At 37.3% G+C, this 6,667-nt stretch overlaps 1 pseudogene; it reads right to left on the bottom strand.

Annotated features, from left to right (window-relative positions):
- Positions 1-235: 235 nt before the first annotated feature.
- Positions 236-662, bottom strand: LOC132367717 (mitochondrial import receptor subunit TOM20 homolog; annotated as a pseudogene).
- Between the last annotated feature and the right edge of the window lie 6,005 nt (positions 663-6,667).

Below are 6,667 nucleotides of genomic sequence, written 5' to 3'. Positions count from 1 at the left end.
GTATTTATAAAATGAAAATCTCTCTCTCAAAATATGCTTTTTACTGGGAAAAATAAATAAAACAGACAAATGGCTCTACACAAAGTAAAAATTAACTTTGGTAGATTTCAGTGTAGGACAGTCCAAAACAAGCATATTTGCCCTTACGTCCCCCCCCAACCCTCAGAGCTGCTCATCTTCTGAGTTAAGATTTTTAAAATATTTTAAATTGAGATAATTATGTTGACATTTTTTCTCATTCCACATCACCTTCAGTCAAGCTCTGAGCATTTATAATTAATTCTCTAATTGTTGGAAGCTTAGTCAAAAGCATCTGGAACACTGGTGGTTGAATTGTTAGCCCTAACACTGGCAATAACTACTGTGACTGTCCACACACAGCAACTGCATTTGTCAGATGGTCTATACCCTTCTCATATTCACCTTGGGCTAGTAACTCTTCACCAAGCCGTAGTTATTGGAAGAAGAAATTCTGAATAGCTTCAGCATCTTTAAGGTCAGGACACTTGGAAAGTCTAGCTCTCTCCTTGGCAAGCTTTTGTTTCTTTCTTCATTCTCACAACCTGTTCTTGAATTTGGGGTCACTCTGTCTCGACGTCAAAGTAAATGTAGTACCCGATGAAAAGGGTTCCACCCAAGATGGTGCTGTTCTGGCCCACCATCTTCTCTCCACGGAGGAGTGGGGTGGGTGGCCGTGGGGTCCCAAAAAAGCAATTGGCCCAGAACCTTCAGCAGATAGATAGCTCCTCTCAGATATGCTGCCCACTGTGAGAGACATGGAGAAAAGCCTCATCGTGGTTTTGATTTGCATTTCCCTGATGATTAGTGATGTCAACCACATTTTCATGTACTTTCTGGCCAAGACATCTGTGTGTCTTCTTTGGAAAAAATGTCTATTCAGATCTTCTGCCCATTTTTAAATCAGATTTAGGTATTTTTAGTTTGATGTAGACCCACTTGTTGATTTTTGCTTTTGTTGTCATACCCAAAAAATTCATTTCCAAGACTAATAACAAGGAGCTTTCCCATTTCCTTATAGGGGTTTTATGGTTTCATGTTTTATATTTAAATCTTTAATGTAATTTTTTATGAGTGGTGTAAGGGAGGGGTCTGGTTTCATTCTTTTGCATGTGAATATCCAATTTTCCCAACATCATTTATTGAAGAGACTATCATTTACCCATTGTATATTTTTGGCTCCTTTATTTCTGGGCTCTTGAATCTGTTCCATTGGTCTATGTGTCAGCTTTTATGCTAATATCATACTGCTTTTTAAAAATTACTATAGCTTTGTAGTATAGTTTGAAATCAGTAATTATAGTGCCTCCAGCTTTGTTCTTTCTCAAGATTACTTTGGCTATTTGGGGTCTTTGGTAGTTTCATACAAATTTTAGGATTGTTTGTCCTATCATTGTGAAAAATGGCTTAGAATTTTTTAAAATTAATTAATTAATTAATTAATTTATGGCTGTGTTGGGTCTTTGTTTCTGTGCGAGGGCTTTCTCTAGTTGCGGCAAGAGGGGGCCACTCTTCATCGTGATGCGCGGGCCTCTCACTATCGCGGCCTCTCTTGTTGTGGAGCACAGGCTCCAGACGCGCAGGCTCAGTAGTTGTGGCTCACGGACCCAGTTGCTCTGCAGCATGTGGGATCTTCCCAGATCAGGGCTTGAACCCGTGTCCCCTGTATTGGCCAGGCAGATTCTCAACCACTGCGCCACCAAGGAAGCCCTGGCTTAGAATTTTGATGGAGATTGCATCGAATTTGTAGATTGCTTTAGGTAGTATGGAGATATTAACAATATTAATTCTTCTGATCCATGAGTATGGGATAACTTTCTGTTTGTTTGTGTTTTCTTCAGTTTCTTTCATCTAAGTCTTATAGTTTTCATTGTGCAGATGTCAATTCCTTAGTAAAATTTGTTCCTAAGTACTTTATTGTTTTTGATGCTATTGTGAATGGGACTTTTTTTTCCTTTCTTTTTCAGATAGTTTGTTGCTACTGTATAGAAATGCAACTAAATTTTTGCATTGATTTTTTTATCCTGCAACTTTACTGAATTTGTTGTTAGTTCTTTTTTTTTTTTTTGGGTGGAGTCTTTGGGGTTTTCTATATTAAGATCATGTCATTTGCAAAGACAGTTTTACTTCTTCCTTTCCAATATGGATGTCTGTTCTTTTTTTGTCTTTTCTGATTGCTCTAGCTAGAACCTTCAGTACAATGTTCAATAGGAGTGGTGAGAGTGGGCACACTTGTGCGGTTTCTGACCTTAGAAGAAAAGTTGTCAACCTTTTATCATTGAATAACGTTTGCTGTGGGCTTGGGCGTGTCATATATGGCTTTTGTTATGTTGAGGTTCATTCTTCCTATACCTAATTTGTTGAGTTTTTTTCTTTTTTTTTTTTATGAAAAGATGTTGAATTTTCTGAAGTTCTTTTTCTGCGCCTATTGAAATGATCATATGACTTTACCTTTTATTCTATTTATGTATCACATTGATTGATTTGTATATGTTGAAACATCCTTTCATCCCAGGGATAAATCCCACTTGATCATGGTGAATGATCCTTTTAATGTGCTGCTGAATTTGGTTTGCTGGTATCTTGTTGAAAACTTTTGCATCTATATTTATCAGGGATATTGACCTCTAGTTTTCTTTTCTAGTAGTATCCTTATTTGGCTTTGGTATCAGGATGTTGGCCTTGTAAAATAAGGAAGTGTTGGAAGTGTTCTCTCCTCTTTTGAAATTTTGGTAGAGCTTGTGAAGCATTGGTGTTAATTCTTTAAATGTTTGATAAAATTCACCAGTTATCTGGTCCTGGGCTTTTCTTCATTGGTAGAGTTGTTTTTTTTTTTTTTAATTAATTAATTAATTTTTGGCTGTGTTGGGTCTTTGTTTCTGTGCGAGGGCTTTCTCTAGTTGCAGCGAGTGGGGGCCACTCTTCATCGTGGTGCACAGGCCTCTCACTGTCGTGGCCGAGAGGCCTCTCTTGTTGCGGAGCACAGGCTCCAGATGCGCAGGCTCAGTAGTTGTGGCTCACGGGCCTAGTTGCTCCGTGGCATGTGGGATCTTCTCAGACCAGGGCTCAAACCCATGTCCCCTGCATTGGCAGGCAGATTCTCAACCACTGCACCACCAGGGAAGCCCCATTGGTAGAGTTTTGATTTCTGATTCAATATCCTTCTAGTAATTGGCCTATTCAGACTTTCTATTTCTTTCTGATTCAGTCTTGGTAAGTTGTATGTTTCTAAGAATATTTCCATTTTTTTCTAGGCTGTCCGGTTTGTTGACAAGTAGTTTTTCAGAGTAGCCTCTTATGATTTTTTGTATTTCTGTGGTGTCAGTTGTAATGTCTCCTTTTTCATTTATATCTGATTTGGGTCTTCTCTCTTTTTTCCTTGGTTAGTCTAGCTAGGCGTTTGTCAGTTTTGTTTATCTTTTCAAAGAAAAAAACTATGGTTAATATTTTCTATTGTTTTTCTGTTCTCTCATTTACTTCTACTCTAATCTTTATTATTTCCTCTCTTCTGCTAACCTTGAGCTTAATTTCTTATTTTTTTCTAGTTCTTTGAGATGTTTGGTTATTTTCTTGAGATTTTTTTCTCCCCTCGATGTGTTTATAGCTATAAACTTTCCTCCAGAAGTGCTTTTGCTGTATCCCATAAGTTTTGGTATTGTGTTTCCACTTCATTTATCTCAAGATGTATTTTTGATTTCTCTTTTGATTTCTTCTTTAATCCACTGGCTGTTCAGGAGTGTGTTGGAACAAATATATTTCAGCTTTGTTTGCTCCAATACTTTCACAGAACTTCTGTGAAGATTAAGTGAAATAATGACTAAATGTACAAAATGCCAAATGGGAACTTTTGTAATCATCATCATCACTCACTATACCCATCAAAATTAAACTAAGCTTGGGTCAGTTCAATGACAGGTATTTTGGAAGATGTTGGAGCAGTCAGGAGTGATGTACAGAGACAGAGCATCAGGAGGTTTTGTTGTTGTGTTGTTTCCTATTAGGGTCCCTGTCCTAGTCATCCTGTGTCCCTATTCCTTAGAGCAATGCCTAATACATACTGAACCCTCAATAACAGTGTCAAATGAGTAAACGACTGAATGAGTTCCCTGGGAAGGATTGAATCACTCTAGCATTCTGGGTAGTTTCTTGGGAGCCCACTTACTTTGATAAGAGTTAAGGAGTCTGGTGGAGATTTATGTTTGCAGGGCTATTCAGTTGGTTTTGCAACCTGTTGGCCTCCGTGGAATGATTATGAAAGTGTTTGTCTTTCTGGGATTGGAGAATTGACTTTTTTCTCCTCCAAAGATAGATAGATGATAGATAGATAGATAGATAGATAGATAGATGATAGATAGATAGATATTTTTTTTTTTCTATGTGAAAATTATCAGAGACAGCTCCATCTTTTGCCCAGCCTGTGCTCTGCATCTTTAGGTAAACTGGTAGGATGTTCAAAGATTACTTTTTTCTGGGGTCCCCATACTTCCTAGGCAATGCAATGGGTTGAAGTCAGTTTCTCCCTAGTCCCCTTCTTCAGTATGGGAATAATCTAATTTTTCCTTGAATAGCTGTTGTTGTTCACTTTCCCCCACAAAATTATGACAGCTTCTCAGTGCTACACCAAGAATAAGGGTCATAACACTCATTGAGAACACTGGACCCACATCCAACTGAAAGATGAAGTATATTCATTGATTCAGTATTCAAGGAAATGGCATCTGAGAACCTAATTGAAACTAATTTTTTAAAAAATTATAATAAATTAGCTGAATTTTGGTCACTTGAAAACTCTGAGGGAAAGAATATTTCTTTTCTTAACTGCAGGAAAGTAGATTCTAAATCTATTTAGACAAAAGGTTTTTTTATTCTTATATAATTACAAAGCAATAGCCATACAACAGAAAATCCACAAGAAATTTTGGTATGTAATTATCTTTGCTGATATCCTAAACTCACAATTTTGAAATCAGCAATTGGCCAGACTTAGAACTCCCTTAAGTGGACTTTTGGCAGCTTGCCACACTGGTAGAAAAGCCAGATGAGTAAATGGAAGATTCAAGTACTCTTACATGACAGAAGAGGACAATGCTTTCTCCTAGAATCACTATGGTCAGAAAAGAAAATAGATGAGCATACTTTTTATGTTATTACCACTCTTCCCTTTTACTACTCTTTTTATGTACTATATACATTTAATATGAAATCATGACTGATGCCAAACACAGGTAAGAACAATGAAAATTTAGAAGTACAACTTTGTAGTGTCTTGATATTACTGCACAAGAATTTTGGTATGCAGATATTTAAAAATGTCCATTTTCACAAAATTCCTTTTATTTATTTATTTTAGTAAAGGTTCTAACAGAACCTAGCAATGCTCTGCATTGGGCCTAACCTTGAAAATCACTGTCTAACTTCTGTCATCTAGTGGTCAGTGTACTTTGGAACACAATGACTCTAATGATCATTACTCTCTTTCCAAGACAAGTAATAGCTTCAAAAAAAAAAAAAAAAAAAAAAGGTCATGACTGTTAAAGCAACTTTTTTTTTTAAACATCTTTATTGAAGTATAATTGCTTTACAGTGGTGTGTTAGTTTCTGCTTTATAACAAAGTGAATCAGTTATACATATACATATGTTCCCATATCTCTTCCCTCTTGCATCTCCCTCCCTCCCACCCTCCCCATCCCACCCCTCTAGGTGGTCACAAAGCACCGAGTTGATCTCCCTGTGCTATGTGGCTGCTTCCCACTAGCTATCTATTTTACATTTGGCAGTGTATATATGTACATGACACTCTCTCACCCTGTCACATCTCACCCCTCCCCCTCCCCATATCCTCAAGTCCATTCTCTAGTAGGTCTGTGTCTTTATTCCCGTCTTGCCACTAGGTTCTTCATGGCCTTTTTTTTTTTTTTTCCTTAGATTCCATATATATGTGTTAGCATACTGTATTTGTTTTTCTCTTTCTGACTTACTTCACTCTGTATGACAGACTCTAACTCCATCCACCTCATTACAAATAGCTCCATTTCATTTCCTTTTATGGCTGAGTAATATTCCATTGTATATATGTGCCACATCTTCTTTATCCATTCATCTGATGATGGACACTTAGGTTGCTTCCATGTCCTGGCTATTGTAAATAGAGCTGCAATGAACATTTTGGTACGTGACTCTTTTTGAAGTATGGTTTTCTCAGGGTATATGCCCAGTAGTGGGGTTGCTGTGTCATATGGTAGTTCTATTTGTAGTTTTTTAAGGAACTTCCATACTGTTCTCCATAGTGACTGTATCAATTTACATTCCCACCAACAGTGCAAGAGTGTTCTCTTTCCTCCACACCCTCTCCAGCATTTACTGTTTCTAGATTTTTTGATGATGGCCATTCTGACCGGTGTGAGATGATATCTCATTGTAGTTTTGATTTGCATTTCTCTAATGATTAATGATGTTGAGCATTCTTTCATGTGTCTGTTGGCCATCTGTATATCTTCTTTGGAGAAATGTCTATTTAGGTCTTCTGCCCATTTTTGGATTAGGTTGTTCGTTTTTTTGTGATTGAGCTGCATGAGCTGCTTGTAAATCTTGGAGATGAATCCTTTGTCAGTTGCTTCACTTGCAAATATTTTCTTCCATTCTGAGGGT

The sequence above is a fragment of the Balaenoptera ricei genome, chromosome 6 (genome assembly GCF_028023285.1).
Source record: "Balaenoptera ricei isolate mBalRic1 chromosome 6, mBalRic1.hap2, whole genome shotgun sequence".
Lineage (NCBI taxonomy): Eukaryota > Metazoa > Chordata > Mammalia > Artiodactyla > Balaenopteridae > Balaenoptera > Balaenoptera ricei.
The sequence above is the reverse complement of the archived record's forward strand: the minus strand, read 5'-3'. Positions and strand labels throughout refer to the sequence as shown.